This window comes from Canis aureus, chromosome 23, assembly GCF_053574225.1.
Source record: "Canis aureus isolate CA01 chromosome 23, VMU_Caureus_v.1.0, whole genome shotgun sequence".
Classification (NCBI taxonomy): domain Eukaryota; kingdom Metazoa; phylum Chordata; class Mammalia; order Carnivora; family Canidae; genus Canis; species Canis aureus.
The window spans coordinates 47,697,353-47,718,108 of record NC_135633.1 but is presented as its reverse complement, the minus strand read 5'-3'; the positions used below and the strand labels follow the sequence as shown (position 1 = coordinate 47,718,108).

Here is a 20,756-nt window from a genome sequence, read left to right as displayed (position 1 = left end):
TTGATATAGAAATCATAACTATATTTGTATAACTTTACATTCCATGAATCCCTTTTTCCTATGCTTTATTAGTTCTTTCTCTTAGAATTGGAAACATTTACCACCAACTTTTAAGTCAGTAAAAGGTTTTCTTTCATCTCAAGACAAAATCACTCTTGGCTCAGATACTTGTAGGAAACATTAAGGAATCAATAAGATTTAACCGAATTTCTTTAAGTTACACATTAAAGTCTCAATCACTCATATATGCTGAGTTTTCTGTACATGCTTTTTTTTTTCCTTTCATGCTTGTGACTCAAAGCAAATTGGTGAAGCATCACCAATAAAGAAATTTAAATGCTTTATCATTAACGTATTTGATAGAGAAGAGAAATTTATCTTGTCCAACTTCAATTAATTTTAAATGCCATAATATTTATAAAATAGATCAAGGCAAATAACACAATTTTGTGGAACTTTGTTAAAAACTCAGTATGAGACACATAAAGTAGAACACATATGTTGTAACAAAGGAGGTATCAAAACAGCCATATTATCAGCAAAGAAGCAGACAACAGAGAATCTATGCTAATTCAGGTGCTGAACAAGCCAAAGAATGGTGAAACAAACGCCATCTCAGAACAGCTAGACACATCAAGCTAGTTCATCACTTGTCCTCTCATGGCTCAGCTCACAAGACGAGGAGTTGATATTCAAATATCAAATATCTTAGAATACTTTAAAGTCACTGAATTAAAGCTTCCTTGTATGATTTTTCTTACCAATGTTGCTATTTTTAGTAGAATTTCGGGAACTTTTTTTTTTTTTTGAGATTTCACTTTGTTTGTTTGTTTATGAGAGAGGCAGAGACATAGGCAGAGAGAGAAACAGGATCCCTATGGGGAGCCTGATGCAGGACTAGATCCCTGGACCCTGGGATCACTCTCTGAACCAAAGGCAGATGCTCAACCATTGAGCCACCCGAGTGCCCAATTTCTGGAACTATTTACCTATTATCTATAATAAGCTGAAATATGTATATTCATTTCACAAAACAATTAAGGTCTGAGTGAAAAAAAATCATGCATTCTGTCAATTACAGTTTGCTAATAATAATGTTAGAATAATGGGAATTGGGATGCCTGGGTGGCTCAGCAGTTGAGTGTCTGCCTTTGGCTAAGGACGTGATCCTAGAGTCCCCAGATAGAGTCCTGCATTGGGCTCCCTGCACAGAGCCTGCTTATCCTTCTGCCTATGTCTCTGCTTCTCTCTGTGTCTCTCATGAATAAATAAATAAAATCTTTAAAAAAATGATGGAAATTTTTTTCAGTAATACTGTCAACATTAATAATAATTACCAAAAGTTATCAACTATTTATGCTGACCTTAGACATAACTTAAATGCGTAATGTAAATTTAGTGTAAATATATGAGCCAAAAAGTTTATGATGAAAAAATGGTATAAAAATTTTGTTCTTGGAATAAGAAAGTCTTTTAGGATATAGAGTCACTGGATTCTGCAAATGTCATTTTGACTAATGAATTGCAAGCCATAGCTTCTTATAAATATCTAAATATTGAGTTTTATATGTCAAATGTTACAGTGGTAAAGTTTTTCATATTTTTACTTCTTACCCTTTTTAAAACTTACAAATGTGATCAATGTGCATTGAAGAAAATTTAGACAATTCAAGGATAAAGAAGACTTAAAATAATCAATGAATCTACCACCAGAGAATCTTCTGTTAGATTTTGGTACCTATATTTGAGGTTTTATATGCCTCAAAGTATATATTAATTATAAGGTAACTGAAAACCAGAACATAATGTTTGAAACCTGCTTTTTCCCTCAGCAATATCTTGCCAAAAATACATTCATCAATTATAATTATCAATGATTCTATAGTAACTCATCTTGTAGACGTATAGAATAATGTATTTAACCAACCTGCTATTTATTCTTGGATAGCTCAGTTAATGTTTTGTAAGCATGAATATATGGCAGTTATATTCCTATTTATCTTTGTGCATTTCTGTGATGTTTATTTTGCATAACATTTTAGAATTACCAAGAAAGTAAATGGACATTCAAAAAACTTTTGACACATATTTTTAAGCTGTCTCCTTGAAAGGTCGTATCAACCTAGATTTAGGCAGGAAGACTAATAAGGGAAATATCAAACGTGAACTGGGTTTGTCTTTTTGTCCTGTTCATGTGTTTCCCACAAAACAAGTCCTTGGGCTTTTCTGTTTGCCGTATGCAAAAACCAAATACCATCCAAGTAATTGACACAAAAATCACAAAGGAAACAAAACTATTAAAAGCATATCGAACTCCTCCAAAACCCCAAAACACAGTGAGCATGCCATGGGTGACTAATGAAACACTTTTAAAGAATCCCCAAGGTTCTCAGCAGCAGCCTCTGCATTCTCCCAATATTATCCTCCTTTTACTTCCTCAAGAAGCCGCCAATTTATTTTGAATCTTAAACACCATGAATATTTTTCAATCCATTCCTCCCACTTCCTGTCTTAACTGCACCTCAATTTGAAAGGAAAGAAAAAACCTCCTTAACAACTTCCACTCATTTGTTTTCACTTGTTTCTTGCATCCAATCTCCTTTCTGAGAACACTTCCAGTGAGGAGGTGCACACATGGATTCCAGGTGCAGAAAACCCTCTGTATTTGACTAAGTGTTCATAAGCAAGCCTGAGTTCTTTCACCTGTGAAAAATAATACTTCCCTACGTAGGCTTTTAATAAAGACTACTTAAAATAACATAAACAAAAACTGTTTATAAAATAATCTAACAGAGACTCTGGGTGGCTCAGTGGTTGAGCCCCTGTCTTTGGCTCAGGGCATGATCCAAGGGTCCCAGGAGAGAGTCCCACATCAGACTCTTCAAAGGGAGCCTGCTTCTCCCTCTTCCTGTGTCTCCGTCTCTCTTTCTCTGTGTCTCTTATGAATAAATAAATAAAATCTTAAAAAAAAAATAACTCTCTGACAGCTCTTTTCCCAATTCTTGTAGTCCTTGTAGCCTTGTAGTAAATCCTTGAAGAAAAATATACAATAATTAATTTTTCGAGATATACAGACAATAAAGTAGGAAGAATGAGACATTTTTAGAATCTTTTATGATCTTGTTAAATATACCAAACATCACTCTTTGTTTTGAAGCCACTTTAAATGGCCATTTTTGGGATCCCTGGGTGGCGCAGCGGTTTGGCGCCTGCCTTTGGCCCAGGGCGCGATCCTGGAGACCCGGGATTGAATCCCACGTCGGGCTCCCAGTGCATGGAGCCTGCTTCTCCCTCTGCCTGTATCTCTGCCTCATTCTCTCTCTCTCTCTGTGACTATCACAAATAAATAAAAATTAAAAAAAAAAAAGTTAAAAAAAAATAAATGGCCATTTTTGATTGATTGAAACATCTTGATAATTTTCTATCGATAACTCAAAATCAATGAATGTTTACTTTTACTGTAGCCATTGCATTCATATAATACTTTCAATATAATTTTATGTTTATTTTTCTGGAGAAAGAATAATTTACAAACTCCAAATCTCTTATGGCTATATGTAATGACCTTTAGGTTTGTCTTTTCTAACACCCTCATTTAAAAAAGTATCAATAATGAGAAAAAGATTTAGAATTAAATAATAGTCAATATTAGACAATACTATGACATACCAACAAAATTTAAATAAAGATATCTACTACGTTTTAATACCACTTATCTGTCATATTTTTTATTTAAAATTTTAAACTACCAACAAGAGCTGTGTAACTTCATTATAAAAAGGAATACATTTCAAAACTTTTTTCTTAATGGTCAGAATTTAGGAGATATATTTACTTTAGTTGAAAATATATACATGTTTCATTCTCTGCTATTTTAAGAAGTCACAATTTAGTAAAAAGTATATTGACTGGGATGTCTAGATGGCTCAGTGGCTGAGCGTCTGCCTTTGGCTCAGGGTGTGATCCCAGGGTCTAGGATCAAGTCCCACATGGGGCTCCCCAGAGGGAGCCTGCTTCTCCCTCTGCCTGTGTCTCTGCTTCTATCTGTGTTTCTCATGAATAAATAAATAAAATCTTAAAAAAGCATATTGACTGGAGTCATTAATAAATTGGTTAAATGCTGTTTAGTGTTTTTTATGTTTTTTTTCCTAATATGCCTAATAACCCTAATATCCTTGATCTCATTAAAACATTTTAGAAATATTCCAACTAATGTTTATCTAGATTCCTTAGTCTAAGTCCTCCCTTTCTGTCCATGTGTTATGTTGCAAAAACAAAACAAAAGATATAGAACCCAGACAATGACTAATGAGACTACTCACCAGTTTACTCAGTTATGTTTAAGATGTTATTGTTTTTTACTTGCATGGTTGTCTTATAGCAAAAAAAAAAAAAAGAGAAAGGAAGTGGAAACATTGAGACAATATGTCTCAGATCAATTTGAAAAATAATCCCTCTAAACTGTTCATTAAAATACAAACATTAGAAAAATAATTATGGACACATTACAAATTATTTTTCATTTATGTAAGTATATAAATGCAGTCAGACCACAAGTACAGTGCTGAAAACAAATACATTGAAATAGATATCTGATTTCACTGAGGTAACAGATGCTTGACTAATTCAAGATATCAACAAGGATGTGAAAACAGTAGGCTATAAAGTCACCCGATGATGTGTCAAAGCTTGAAATTTGTAAAAGATGCAGCTCACTGAATTGCTAGCTTAATTGTGTGAACTGCTGTTGCTATTAAAACTTGATTTTTAAAACTTTATTTGATTTCTCTATTGCATCACCACCCACAGCTTAAAGCACACTAATTATAGCTATAATTTAAAACACTATAAACTGAAAATCTAACAATTCTACTAATAAAATATGAAATTTAAAGGACATCTGTAAAATATGAAAAAAATTATGACATTTGCTCCCAAGTATAGAAAATAATTATTATGACATTTGGGGAGTAGAAGCAGGTACGGGGTAGTGGTCATTCTTGTTTCTTTTTTCCAGATCCATTCTTATTGTTTTCATGTTTCAGATTGCCAAAGCTAGTTACATAAATATGTTAATCTAGGTAATCTAATCATCTCAGACTAAACTGATCTCAATTAAATTACTTAGCAGGAATGTACCACATGGAGTGTCCTGCCAGTAGGCTTAAAAGATTACCAACATAAAGGACACAATGTAATGTGAGGTCAAAGAAGATAGAGTAAGAACTGCAAGAAACGAGAATTTACGATATCTAGTATTCTTCGCTAAGTGCCTGAGTGCTAGCACAAAGATTAATTCTGAAATTAATTAATTAAACCCCAGAGAAATAGTATTAATGCAAAAGTGTTTTTCTTGGGGCACTGAGTGGCTCAGTCGATTAAGCATCTGCCTCTGGCTCAGGTCATGATCTCAAGTCCTGGGATTGAGCCCCATGTAAGATTTACCACTTAGTGGTGAGTCTGTTTCTCCCACTCCCACTTTATCTCCCTCTGTGATCTCTCTCACTCGCACTCAAATAAATAAATAAATAAATAAATAAATAAATAAATAAAATCTTTAAAAATATATTTTTCTTGATGCCTGAGAACACTATCTTTGCTCATCTCCTCTCCTCTGCTTCCTATTATACTAGCTTAAATGTACCCCTTTTAGCCAGGGGTTTCCCCACCTACAGGATGGCAAAGTGTACCCCTTGTGTGTTGGGAGGTAACACGTATCAATGTTTCCATGTGGTTAAGATGGTGGAGGAGGAGGGGACCCTAATTTCACTCTGGTCCTGGAATTCAGCTAAATAGTTACCAAATCATTCTGAACCCCTGTGAAATCAACCAGCAATCTGAGAAAAGACTTGCTTCAATTCAATTCTATAAATAGAAAATCAAGGACTTTTTGCAAGATAGGAGGTATAGGGCTATGAATCCAAGGTAATATACTGGAGGACAAACTGTGGAAGAAGTCTCCATCAGCCAGTACTGTAAGATGTTATAAACAGTGGAGTGCAAAACTGGAACTTTTAGAAGTCTGCTTGAAAGGTGCTCATGAAGCTAGGTGGAATTCCATGTGTGACAGTGTGGTCTCCGGATCCTCAGGGTCACAAAAAGAATTGGGATGTCTGAGTATAGGAGAGTTCCCAAGCATTGGAGAGGGAAAGCTGGGTGAAAACAGCAAGTCCAGCTATTGGCTTTCCGCTCAGTGTTGCCATAAACTGCGATCTGCTACACAGGTGGGCCTACTCTCTGAGTAGGGTCCAGTAAGAGGCATATCCATGGTGAGACCCCTCAGCCTCCCCAGGGAGGAACTGCAGGAGTGTGCTCTGCATGAAGTTTGAAGACTCAAAACAGGGTCACATGCCTGAGATAAAAACACTCGTTCATAGGTTAGATAAACATAGAATTAAGATGGAAATAAGGGAGATAAAGAGTGATTGACTGCTTTTCTGTGATGCACACTGAAGAATGGGGGCATGAACTTTCAGCTCCAGCACTAGAGACCAAGGCACTACCATTTCCATCCCCCACCCCAGTCAGTGCTGAAAGCCTTCAGGGAACAAAAGTAACAGAGCAATCTGGAGCCATTTACACTGAGCCCAGCCTCCTGGCAAGAGCAGTATAATTCTGCCCAGGCAAAGACACCTGAGAATCACTTCAATAGGCTATTACTCTAGGTGACCAACAGGAACTTGCAGCTACTACCAAGTTTACTGATCATACAGAATGGCAAAGCTCTAGGTCTTAGAGAAAATAGAATATAGCATTCCTGGTTTTTTCTTATGATTCTGCAATCTTGCAGTTCTATTTTTTTTCCCTCTCCAGCCATTTTCTTATTTTATCAATTCTTTTCTTAAGCCTTTTTTAATTTCTATGTTTGCATTTTATTATATATATATATATATATTCCATTTTTGCCTTCCTTTCATTCTATTAAATGTTATATCTATATCTATATCTATATTTTTTTCTTTCCTATTTTGAGATCTAGTATCTTCTAACAAACAAACCAAAATACACCCAGTATCTGGTTTATTGTTCTATTCACCTTCTGTTTGACTTTATTCCCTCTCTCTTTTCATTTTTTCTTTTTTTTTTTTTCTTTCTGTAGTGTATATTTTTCTGATATCCTTGTTGCCATTTTTGTATTTTCTCTCTTTTTCATCTATTCCTTTCTGGACATAATTAATGATAAGATGGAAGAACTCACCCCAAAAGAGAGGACAAGTGATAGTACTCACTGCCAGGGATTTAATAAATATGGATATAACTAAGATACTGGAACTAGATTTCAAAACAATGATTATAAAGATACTAGCTGGACTTGAAAAAGCATAGAAGACACTGGAGAAACCCTTACTGGAGAAATAAAAGAACTGAAATCTAATCAGATCAAAATAAAAAATGCCATTACTGAGATGCAGTCAAAAATGGAAGCTCTAACTGCTAGGATAAATGAGGCAGAAAAGAATGTCAGTGATTTGGAACACAAAATGATAGAGAATAAAGAAACTGAGAAAAAGAGATAAACAATTAAAGAGAGAGAGATAAACAACTACTGAATCATGAAGGGAGAATTCAATAGATCAGTGATACCATAAAGCAAAACAATATTAGAATAATTGGAGTCCCAGAGGAAGAGGGGGGGGGTGCAGAAGGTTTATTTGAACAAATTATAGCTGAGAACTTTCTTAAGCTAAGGAAGGAAACAGGCATTCAAGTCCAGGAGGCACAGAGAACCCCCCTCAAAATCAATAAAAAATAGGTCAACAACCTTACATATAATATTGAAACTTGCAAATCTCAGAGACAAAGAGAAAACCCTAAAAGCAGTTCAGAACAAGCAGTCCTTAACCTAAAAAGGTAGAAACATAGGGCTGGCAACAGACCTATCCACAGAGACTTGGCAGGCCAGAAAAGGCTGGCATGATATATTCAGGTTACTAATGAGAAAAATATTCAACCAAGAATACTTTATCCAGCAAGCCTGTCATTCAAAATAGAAGGAGAGATAAAAAGCATCCAGGACAAACGGAGACTAAAAGAACTTATTATCACTAAACCAGCCCTGCAAGAAATATTGAAGGGGATCCTTTAAGCAAAGAGAGAGCCCAAAAGTAACAAAGACCAGAAAGGAACAATATACAGAAACAGTGATTTTACAGGTAATACAATGGCACTAAATTCACGTTTTTCAATAATTACTCTGAATGTAAATGGATTAAATGCTCCAATCAAAAGGCACAGAGGATCAGACTGGATAAAAAAAACAAGACTCATCTATATGCTATCTATAAGAAACTCATTTTAGACCCCAAAACATCTCCAGATTGAAAGGGGGTGGGGGAGAACCATATATCATGCAAATGGGATCAAAAGAAATCTGAAGTAACCATCCCAATTTAAAACCAAAGACTATAATAAGAGATGAGGAAGGACACTATATCACAAATGAAGGGTCTATCCAACAAGAAGATACTAACAATTGTAAATATTATGCCCTGATTTGGGAGCAGCCAATTATACAAACCAATTAATAACAAAATTAAAGAAACACATTGTTAATAACACAATAATAGTAGGGGACTTTAACATCTCACTCATTGTAATGGACTGATCATCTAGGTGGAAAATAAACAAGAAAACATTCTTCTGTAGCTGTTTCAAAAAATAGGAATGGAAGGAAAACTTCCAAACTCATTCTATGAGGCCAGCATTATCTTGATCCCAAAACCAAAGACCCCACCAAAAGGAGAATTATAGACTGATATCCCTGATGAACATGGATGCAAAAATTCTCACTAAGATACTAGGCAGTAGGAACCAACAGTACATTAAAAGGATTATTCACCATGACCAACTAGGATTTATTCCTGGGCTGCATGGATGATTCAACATCCACAAATTAATCAACATGATAAACCACATTAATAATTTTTTTAAAAAGGATAAGAACCATATCATCCTCCCAATAGATGCAGAAAAAGTATGTGACAAAATGCAGCATCTTTTCTTGATTAAAACTCTTCACAATGTAGGGATATAGGGAACATACCTCAATATTATTAAACCTATATACAAAACACCTACAGAGAATATCATTCTTAATGAGAAAAAACTGAGAGTTTTCCCCTAAAGTTAGGAACATTACAGGGATGTCCACTCTCACCACTGTTGTTCAAACATAGTACTAGAAGTCCTAGCCTCAGCAATCAGACAACAAAAAGAAATAAAAGACATCCAATCAGCAAAGAAGAAGTAAAAGAAAGTAAAGAAGCAAAGAAACTGGGGTCCCTGAGTGGCTCAGTGGTTGAGCATCTGCCTTTGGCTCAGGACATGACCCTGGTCTGGCGATGGAGTCCTGGGGTCCTGGGATCCTGGGGTCCTGGGATCGAGTCTTGCATCAGGATTTTCACAGGGAGCCTGCTTCTCCCCCTACCTGTGTCTCTGCCTCTCTCTGTGTCTCTTATGAATAAATGAATAATATCTTTAAAAAAAAAAAAAAAGAAGCAAAGAAAGTCTCACCTTTTGCAGATGACATGATACTCTATGTTGAAAACACAAATGATTCCACCCAAGAATTGCTAGAACTCATACAGGAATTCAGCAAAGTTGCAGGATATAAAGTCAATCCACAGAAATCAGTTGTATTTCTATACACTAACAATGAGAAAGAAGAAAGAGAAAATAAGGAATCGATCCCTTTTAAAATTGCACCAAAAGTGGTGCCTGGATGGCTCAGTGATTGAGTGTCTGCCTTCAGCTCAGGACGTGACCCTGGTCTGGCGATGGAGTCCTGCACTGGGCTCCCTGTGAGAAGCCTGCTTCTACCTCTGCCTATGGTCTCTGCCTCTCTGTGTGTCTCTCATGAATAAATAAAGTCTTAAAAAAAGTGCACCAAAAATTACAAGATACCTAGGAATAAACCTAACCAAAGAGGTAAAAGATCTGTACTCTGAAAACTATAGAACACTTATGAAAAAAAAAAAAAAAAAAGAACACTTATGAAAGAAATTGAAGAAGACACAAATAAATGGAAACATGTTTCATGTTTATGAATTAGTTAAACAAACATTGTTAAAAAAGTCTTTGCTGACCAGAGCAATCTACATAATCAATGCAATCCCTATAAAAATACCATCATTTTTCATAGAGCTGGAACAAATAATCCTAAAATTTGTATAGAACCAGAAAAGACCCCAAATAGCCAAAGGAACGTTGAAAAAGAAAATCAAAGCTGGTGGCCTCGCAATACTGGACTTCAAGCTATATTACAAAGCTGTGATCATCAAGACCATATGGTACTGCCACAAAAACAGACACATAGATCAATGGAACAGAATAGAGAACCAGGAAATGGACCCCAACTCTATGGTCAATTAATCTTCAACAAAGCAGGAAATAATATCTAATGGAAAAAAGACAGTTTCTTCAACAAATGGTGTTGGGAAAACTGGACAGCCACATGCAGAAAAATGAATTTGGACCATTTTCTTACACCATCCATAAAAATAGACTCAAAATAATGAAAAACTTAAATGTGAGAGAGGGATCCATCAAAACCCTAGAGGAGAAGACAGGCAGCAACTTCTGTGACCTTGGCCCCTAGCAACTCCTTGCTAGACATATCTCAAAGGCAAGGGAAAGAAAGGCAAAAATGAACTATTGGCATTCCATCAAGATAAAAAGCTTTTGCCCAGCAAAGGAAACAATTGACAAAACCAAAAGACAACCAATAGAACAGGAGAAAATATTTGCAAATGTCTTATCAGAGAATGGGCTAGTATCCAAAATCTATAAAAACTTATCAAACTCAACACCCAAAGAACAAAAAAATCCAATCAAGAAATGGGCAGGAGATATGGACAGGCATTCCTCCAAAGAAAACATACTAATGGCTAACATGCGAAAAAGTGCTCAACATCACTCAGTATGGGGAAATATTAAATCAAAACCACAAGGAGATACCACCTCATACCAGTCAGGAGGGCTAAAATTAGTAACACAAGAAACAACAAATGTTGATGAGAATGTGGAGAATGAGGAACCCTTTCATACTGCTGGCTGGAATATGGACTGGTAGAGCCACCCTGGAAAACAATATAAAGATTCCTCAAAAAAGCTAAAAATAGAGCTATTGTATGACCTAGGTATTGCACTACTAGGTATTTATCCAAAGGATGCAAACATAATGATCCAAAGGGGCACCTGCGCTCCATTGTTTATAGTGGCAATGTCCACAATAGCCTAACAATGGAAATAGCCCACATGTCCATTGACAGATGAATGGATAAATAGGAGAGGTACATATATACAATGGAATATTACTCAGCCATCAAAAGAAAAAAAAAGAAATCTTACCATTTGCAATGACCTAGATGGAACTAGAGGGTATTAAGTTTAGTGCAGTAAGTCAATCAGAAAACAACAATTATCATATGATTTCACTCATATATGGAATTTAAGAAACAAAGCAGAGGATCATAGGTGAAGGGAAGGGAAAATAAGAGGAAATCAGAGATGGAGACAAATCATAAAAGACAATTATAGGAAATCAACTGAGGGTGGCTAGAGGGGATGTGGGTTAGGGGATATGGTAATTCATCGATGGGCATTAAGGAGAGCATGTGATGTGATGAGCACTGTTACATGCAACTGATGAATCACTGAACTCTACCTCTGAAACTAATAATACACTATATGTTAATGGATTTTAAATTAAAAAAAAATACATATATATGTCCATGCTTCAAATGGGTTATACTCAACCCATATGCAGGGAATTTTAAACATACACTCCAAATCCCCAGGAAGTCTGCAAAGCTGAGGAGTTCTGACATGGATCACTGCCAAATTTAGAACATGATTTTAGTTGTTGCTAAGGGTTGTAGCTTTTGGGAAAGATACCTGGAAATAGAAACCTGGCTTTCTTGGTAATTCATATTTCTGATTTATGGGCTTTTTGCTATTTTGGTATATCTATGTGGGGCCTTTGGATCTTTTGGATCCTTCTTCCCTCTATTGTATTTTTTAGAACTCTCTTACTAGTGTCTCCAGAGGGACTTGAGCTTTATATTATGGAAAGTAACTCATCTTGGCAAACCCAAGATTATAAAAATTGGATAAATAGAGGCAAGAGATGGAACTGATTTTACTTGCCTGGGTTAAAGGAGTTTGGCTAATCCAAATGTAACTCACGGCATGAAATTTGAGCCTAAAGTACACAGAGTAATGCAATATTTAGTTGCCATATTTGCCAGATGTGTTCTCTGGACCTACCTGATGTAGGAAATGTTGGGACTCTGAGCTGATGGCCCAGAAAGAATTCTTGAGACGTCTTTGGTGTAAAAGGGTGGTTTTATTAAAGTACGGGGACAGAACCCTTGGGCAAAAAGGAGCTGCTCTGGGGTCATGAGGAGTGTCAGATTTTGTCTTTGGGAAGGAGTTAGGGAGAGCATACGTCTCTAAGGAATTTTGGAAGTTTGAGAGCAAGGTATCAAGGACCTTGAGGAGGCTAGCTATTATTAGGAGAAGGTCATTTATTACTGTCTAGTAAAACCCTAGTCATGAGACCCTTCAGATGTACATCAGTGAGCTACAGGCTTGGGAGATAATTGCTAACAGATATTTGGAGGGTAGAGATAAAGTTTCCAAAGGAATCTTTATCAAGTAGACTTACAGGATCCTGGGGGAGGGTGGGGTTGAGCTAAAATTGCCTTTTGTCCTTAGCAAACTATTAACATAGAGGAAGCTGAGTTCCTAGAGGAATGTTCCTCTGTTTCAAGGACTTGTCAGTGGGCTGTAAGTAGTGAGGAAATTTAATAAATTTTTCTTTTACCTTTGTTTCTCACATCACAAATCCTGTGCCAGTGGTAGATGGCAGGTGTCTCTCTCCCTCTCCTTCTCTACACTCCAAACACAAATGGGAAAGTTTGAGAATTTGATATTAGAGACAAATATTTAAGTCACAAATATGGTTTTGTTTGCTTGTTGGATTAGTAACTTGGACAGTTCAAAAATATTCCAGCTTTTTTATTCCAGGTTATGAGTTAGTGAGCACACAGTCTGTCACCACCTAGACCTCAAGACCTGACCTCTACCACTCATCTGCTTGTACTTACTAACCTTTGTCTGACCTTTTTCCTTAAGCTTTTTTCTGGCTTACCTTTAACTCAGGCAAATGAAACCCAAAACCATCCCTCAGGTGCTAGTGACTGCCCTGCCAAGACCTCTTGTCAGCCCAGACCATCCAGACCTTGTAAACTGTACCCCTGATTCTTGCGTCTGCAGATGGACCACAGAGTGACCTCTGGAATGACCTACAATTACCTTTGTCTCATTAAAATACTAAAATCTCTACCCAGGGAAGAACCTCAGCCTCATTTACATAACATACAATGTATGTATTACAATGTATGTATAGGTATATCTCCTTAAGGCTCATGTGTGACCTTAAGTCCGCCAAGGCTTCCCTATCTAATATCTAAATATTCATCCTAACCCTAAACAAAAGAGCCCCATTCACTCTCTCAGGGAGTCATGGTTTTGAAACCATTCCTGGTGATCTGCAGGTCAGTTATTTGCTGCAGGTCAGTTTTCTTTGGGAGACAACTCAACCTGATGCACTTTCTGACTTACCAAGAAGTGAACTCATATTGGTTTAGTTACAAATTTGCCACACTCTATGTTTTCCATCTACTAGTGTTGATATTAATATTCTAGATTGTGGCTACTCTTTCTGTTAGCTGGGTCCCCAATGTGAGGGAAACTACACACACACATACATACAGCCATTAGCCAGGTCACCAGAGGGAGGTGGGTGGGAGGATGGGTGTAAATGTTGAAGGGATTAAAGAATGCATTTACCATGATGAGACCTGAGTAATGCATAGAATTGTTGGATCACATTGTACGTCTGAAACTGAATAAAACACAGTATGTTAACTATACTGGAATTAAATTAAAAACTTAAAGAAAAAAGAGCCCATGATGTCTTTGCTGTTTTAAGCAATTGAAATTTTGGCTGCATTTGTTACCATAGTATAACCTAGTCTATCCAGAAAGTTATGTAGGGGCTCAGGGCAGCCTGCCCCAAAATGTGCCACTTTGGAGTAAATACTATTTCCAGTTAAAAGTCATATAAACTAAAAAAAAAAAAAAAAAAAAAAAAGAGTCATATAAACTCGGGATGCCTGGGTGGCTTAGTGGTTGAGCGTCTACCTTTGGCCCAGGGCATGATTCTGGGGTTCTAAGATCAAGTCCCACATTGAGCTCCCCGCAGGGAGTCTGCTTCTCCCTCTGCCTTTGTCTCTGCTTCTCTCTCCGTGTCTCTCATGAATAAATAAATAAAATCTCTAAAATCAAAAAGTAATATAAACTTAGCAGGTGCAGGAAAGTGGCTCTGCCTCCCCTCCACCACTGCCTAAATTTATAGTGCAAGGCGAGCCTACAAGAGGAATGGAAATTTTAACAGAGACTCCCTTTACCAAAGGAATTCATCTACACAATAGGACAAACTTGTTTTTCCTCAAACATCTCCTTTCACCCTCTTGCTAATGAGTTTTCTCCTATTTGTGTCCTCAGGCTCCTCTCCTCTCCTTAGCTCTTAGGAGCTTCACACTGCCTTGGTGTTTTCAGACGTTTGGGTCTGTGTGGATTCCCCATACCATGTCTATTAAATCTGATTTTCTCCTGTTAATCAATTTCATGTCAATTTGATTCTAAGTCCACCTAAAAGGATCATAGGGCAGAGGAAGTTCTTCCTCCCTGACAGTTACATACAGGAAGCAGGTATGTTTGGGCTTCAAATACTAATGCTGGTATTGAAAATATGTATTTAACCTAATTTTATAGACTAAATGCAGAATAGTAGAGATAGGATGTTTTGAGATGTATTAGTAGAATTTAATTTGATTATTAGTGTCAAAGATGTGCATGTTAATCTTATATAATCTACATTTTGCCAAATAAATGCATAAACTGGGGAATAGTGTTTTTCATGTAATAGATAAAAATATAATGTTTCATAATATCACACAAGAAATATGATAAATGAAAACAGTTTCCTACACAAGGGATATAACAACAAAGCACATGAGGGAAGCCAAAATAACCTAAAATCGACATACTGTATGATGCATCAAAGCAGTGAATTTTAAGTGGTTCGTGAAAACACCTTCTTCAAGATTCTCCCAAAATAAGTTCCCTTTAGTCCTAAGTGTGAATGTGCTTTTAACAGATTCCTTTTCCCCCTTTAAAATGCCAGAGCTACTTGTCACCTCCGGGGACTTGGCCTAACGTTGTCTTTGGCAACAATTCTTGGGACAATTTTATTTCATTAGTTTTACCCTGCAAATCTTGTGCAGTAAGAATATGAAGTCATGAGTTAGTGTGATTGAAGTGCAGACTGCATGATTTTTCCTCCCAAACATTATTCTGGAATACACAAGGGAGATCTATTCATTCAACATACACATCATTTGTGTTATATTTGTTATGTATAAAGTAACATACTGTAACTTGATAATTATCCATAATAAAGGATACTAAATTATGCATTATAAACTTTATGCAAGATATTCTGTAGACATTCAAAACACACAATATGATTATTGGAAAAATTTTTGATAAGAGTTTGATGTAACATGGGTGGAACTCCTTGTGCTTGGGGCCCTTTCTCTAAACATGGAAACTCCTATTTGGCAAATAGTAAAAACGCACTAAGTGAAAAAAGGAATGCTTGAGTCATCTTTCTCATCTCTTTAGGGCTCTTAAAGGCATCTGGCTGGTTAAGAGGTTTTCATTTTTGTTTTTTCCCCATTGTTAGGGTAAATAATATAAAGAAAAAAGTCAAGTAGTCGAACTACTATTGTTTTAGCAAGTGATATGGCACTTATGAAAGCCTTATTTTATTTTTTTTTAATTTTTTTATTTATTTATGATAGTCAAACACACACAGAGAGAGGCAGAGACACAGGCAGAGGGAGAAGCAGGCTCCATGCACCAGGAGCCTGACTTGGGATTCGATCCCGGGTCTCTGCGCCCTGGGCCAAAGGCAGGCGCCAAACTGCTGCACCACCCAGAGATCCCGAAAGCCTTATTTTAAAGAAAACACTACAAAATGTCTAGGGATTTTTATCTACAAAACAAATAAGAGAATGTTTTCACAGAATGAATTGACAGAATTGCTAAGTGACTGAAGCTCTCTTTGTTATCAATGTCTGTTTCTCTCTCATAGCTTTTTCAGTTTAAATGTTTCTTGAACTCAGTGTGCAGGAGGATAGAGATAGGATAGTTTAATGGGGGTGACAGAAATAGAGTCAGAAAACTTTGAGTTTATAATTTTACTAGTGTAAATTGACCAGATAAAAAGGAAACTGCGCAGCCCCGGTGGCGCAGCGGTTTAGCGCCACCTGCAGTCCAGGGTGTGATCCTGGAGACCCAGGATCGAGTCCCACATCAGGCGCCCTGCATGGTGCCTGCTTCTCCCTCTGCCTGTGTCTCTGCCTCTCTCTCTCTCTCTCTGTATGAATAAATAAAATCTTAATAAATAAATAAATAAATAAATAAATAAATAAATAAATAAATAAATAAAAGGAAACCACCTCTACCCCATATTACTCACAGGAGAAGAATCATACTCTTCCTTCTCAATTCCGGCTACTAATGTAGGAAAGATGTTAGAGTTCCAAGCCAAGGGCCAAGAAAGAATTCTTGAGACATCTTTGGTGCAAAATGGTGGTTTTATTAAAGCCCAGGGATGGGATCCTTGAGCAGGAAAAGCTGCTGCCCCAGGCCTGTGAGGAGTGGCTGATTATATACCTGGGAGTTGGGGGAGGTTGAGTAAAAAGGGAGATTTCAAAAGGATTTTCATATGCTAAAGAAGACCTACAAGATACTGGAGGCCTTGCCATTGTCAAGTTACACATTGCTTTTCCCTCTAGCAAGGCATTAACATGAAGACAATTGGAAACTTTCTGAAGAATGTCACGTATATCCCACCTTGGGTGGGGGTCATTTGTGGGATATTAGCTGTGCTTTATGCAGCTAGCCCTATTCCTTCATTAGCAAGTATTAGGAAAGGTCATTTATTATTGCTTAGTAAACCCTTAGTCATGAGTGTATTATTGGGTCATATTGCTTGGACAATGATCGCTAATATATATCTTAGTGGGGGAGGTGTTGAGATAAAAGAAGTTTCCAAAAGAATTTTTGTATGTTAAAGTAGACTTACAGGATCCTGGGGATTGGGGTAAGATTGCCTTTTTCCCTTAACAAAGTATTAACATTGAGGCAGCTGAGTTTCCGAGGAATGTCACTCTGCCAGTTTCAAGGACTTGTCAAAAGGATATGAGGAAAGTTAATTTTCCTTCCACCTTTGTTTCTCACATCACTAGGATCAAAACAAAACAAAACAAAACAGTCTTACCAAGTAAAGTATGCTGGATGATGGATGGATGCAAATAAGGAAAGAGCAGAGGGAGGAGTTGGTTGGCCTCTTACTGTTTTCTTTTTTTTTTTTTTAAGAGTTTATTTATTTACATTTATTTTAGAGAGAAAGAGAATGCAAGAGAGAGAGTGGGGAGGAAACAGAGGGAGGGGGACAAGCAGCCTCCACGCTGAGCCTGAGATGAGGGGTTTCATCCCAAGACCCCAAGATCATGACTGAGCTGCAATCCAGAGTAGATCACTTCACCAACTAAGTGACCCAGGGACCCCCTCTTTTTGCTTTCAATATCATTATTTCCCCTATTTGGGGCATATAGCTTTCCATACCAGATCCAAGGATGAGCCAATTTGAAATTGTGCTCAAAGAGGGCAGCATCAGCTTTTCTCAGTCAGGACCTTAAACTGAAGTTCACAGGTGGCCGCAGCATCCATCATAATCTTTCTTTCCTCCAGCCAATATTTCCTTCCAAGGAATTTCCCATCATGACTTGTGGTGGCTAAGCCCAGAGGAGAAATTACTGTGGGTTTTATCTCAAATTTCAATAGCAATTTGCCTCTGGCCTGGAGACTCCTACTTTATTTAGTATTAACTATGTACCCTTGGTAGCCAATGAGTCTGGAGAGAATGTGGTCCCGTTTCTCTGGGGTTTCACTCTTTATGTGAATCCCCTTCTTTTTGCGGACAATCTCTGTAAGCATGCGTTTTGTTAATTAATGTGGTTAGAGTACATTATTCTTAAAAGTCCTTTCTTACCTCTGTTATATAAAATATCTATTACCTTTTATCCCAAGTCTTACAGTTGTTGGGCCGGCGGGATCCTGGGGGATGGGGAAGCACCAACACAATGGCGGCGGGCCTCCATCTTGCCGCCGGGCCTCCATCTTGCCGCCGGGCCTCCATCTAGCCGCCGGGCCTCCATCTTGCCGCCGGGCCTCCATCTAGCCGCCGGGCCTCCATCTAGCCGCCGGGCCTCCATCTTGCCGCCGGGCCTCCATCTTGCCGCCGGGCCTCCATCTTGCCGCCGGGCCTCCATCTAGCCGCCGGGCCTCCATCTTGCCACCCTCGCCTCGGGGCTTGCCCGCCACTAGGACGCCCAAGGCCGCGTCATGGTGGGAAAATGGGACCTATGCAGGAAACGGAACCTGAACCTTACCTAACCCCGTACCATAAATAGACGTAAGCAGCTCTCACCCTACACGGGCACCACCCCGCCCTTCCCTGTAAGAGCCCACCTGTATCATCCCGCCGGCCTGTGCCTTCCCACCTGCTTCCCTGCGGGCCTGCGGAACCTGCTTCCTTACAAGCTCGCCTCGACCCACCTTTGCCTGGCCTATTTCATTTCACTACCCACGGGATCAAACCTGGCAACAGTATACTTAAAAAACTTAGTGTTAGAATACACAGGCATTGCTGTATTGCATCCTGCTCAATTTTTATCTTCTTTTCTGCTTCATTTTTTTGTATTTGGAATCCTCTCTCTTCTGGATCGAAACGTGGAAAATTCTTCGCAAAGAAATAGAACAGATAGAGTTCATTACATGATCATCATTCTACCAGCACTGTTTGCATTTCAGTGTAGAGAAGCTATTGTCCCAATCTGCTGCTACAACTTAAAACAAAAAATACATCAGTATTGTGGAAAGTACAGAAACATACTGAGTAGTGAAGGTGACATCCATTAAGAAAACCTTTCCATGTATGTCAGAATCACAGAGAAACAAAACAAACTTTCTAGCCATTTATCAAAGATCACGATCTATCATTTCCAGAAGAATGAAACAATAAACACTAAAGTTAGAAAAGTGAAACAATATACAGAATTTTTCTCCCATTTATTCAACCTTTCCCTACATTTTTCTCAGGAAAAAGGGGAAAAAAGTTTATTCTGCTTGATACCAAGAATGGGTAGCTTACAAACAGATATCAGCATTTAATCAACAAATGGAACACAAAATATAAATCTGTTTTTTACTAATAACTGGAAAAATTTCCAATTTTACAGAATAGGTACATAATATGTGAGATTTACATAACTAAAAAAAATCCTCCCCATTTCCTTTCCTACATTTTTTAATATATTCAACTTTATAAGGAAACATGGAAAACTTATGCAACCATCACTAAATGTTTTAGTAATCCAAAAATATAATAGTGTAAATATAATAGTTATAACTGTGTAAATTTATTTATAACATATTGTCACTGACTCATTCTGAGCTGAGCTGATATCTTTTATAAATGAATTTTTGTTATTTTTTTCTATAATTTCATGTTTCTTGAATACATTCTATGATTGATTACCTACATAGGATATCAAAACTCAAGATATTGTATCAAGATAAATAATTTTTTGTTCTTTGTTTTAAATCTATTTTAGTAGTTCAATTCTATGCATTTAATCTGGTGACATATATCCTATCATCTCTATATCTCTATCCCCACAAATTAACATCTATTTCTTGTCAATCATTGCTCAATCTTCTTCCTATATAAGACCAATGACATGCAGGTTTTTATGATTTACAACCCTTATCTTATTCCATTAATTTTTGCATCTTCAATTTCAGTTCCTGGCTGCCTCCCAACTCTGTCTTAACTAAATTGTTTTAAGATGACTATCGGATATCTAGGTCGTCATTATTTCTGGAAGCTGTCTCCTACCTTTCAACCTTTATATGATATATACAGCTGTCAAAATCCTGGACATAATCCCAAGCACTGAGTTTTCTACTAAGAAACACATTAAGGCTGACACTGGGATATTTCTTGAGAAAAGAACTAAGAGATGCTAAATAATGGTTACAATCTTATTCAGACTTTAAGTTTTGTTACATTTATTAATAAAAGGGAAGAATGTCGTATTTATGCTCTAAGGTCAGTGAGAATATATTGTTTTCTTCATGACCTACTAACAGATATACTACAGAAATTGTCACTCATATTCATCTAGAGTACAATTTTACCTGATCTTCCCAATAAGCACAAAAACTGAAAATTCTGAAGGGATTTTGAATCCTCTAAAGATATAAAAACAATTTCAAAAGGAAATATCAAGTTCATTTATATTATTAAAATTTGTTTCTTTTCCCTTTTTTGGAATCTGGTGAGGGCAATGAGCCATACATACATAAAATGGCATGCCTATTCAGAGTTTGATTCTGTGTTCACTTTTAGTGACTCATTTCAAATGCCCAGCAATAACTGATTCTCTTTTTTTAAAGTGTTATTTGATTTTTAATTGCCTCACTGATCTTTAATTTTTTCAAGTTGTTTGATGGGAATTAAGTAAGTCCAACTCTCTGTTAGACATTCATTTATA

The 20,756-nt window shown here is 37.1% G+C and overlaps 1 long non-coding RNA gene across 1 annotated transcript in view; it reads right to left on the bottom strand.

Annotated features, from left to right (window-relative positions):
• Positions 1 to 18,710, bottom strand: part of LOC144295516 (uncharacterized) — a 62,272-nt gene extending 43,562 nt beyond the window's left edge. The window contains exon 1 of the long non-coding RNA XR_013362645.1: positions 18,216 to 18,710. This is a non-coding gene — a long non-coding RNA (uncharacterized LOC144295516). The remainder of the gene's footprint in view (positions 1 to 18,215) is intronic.
• Between the last annotated feature and the right edge of the window lie 2,046 nt (positions 18,711 to 20,756).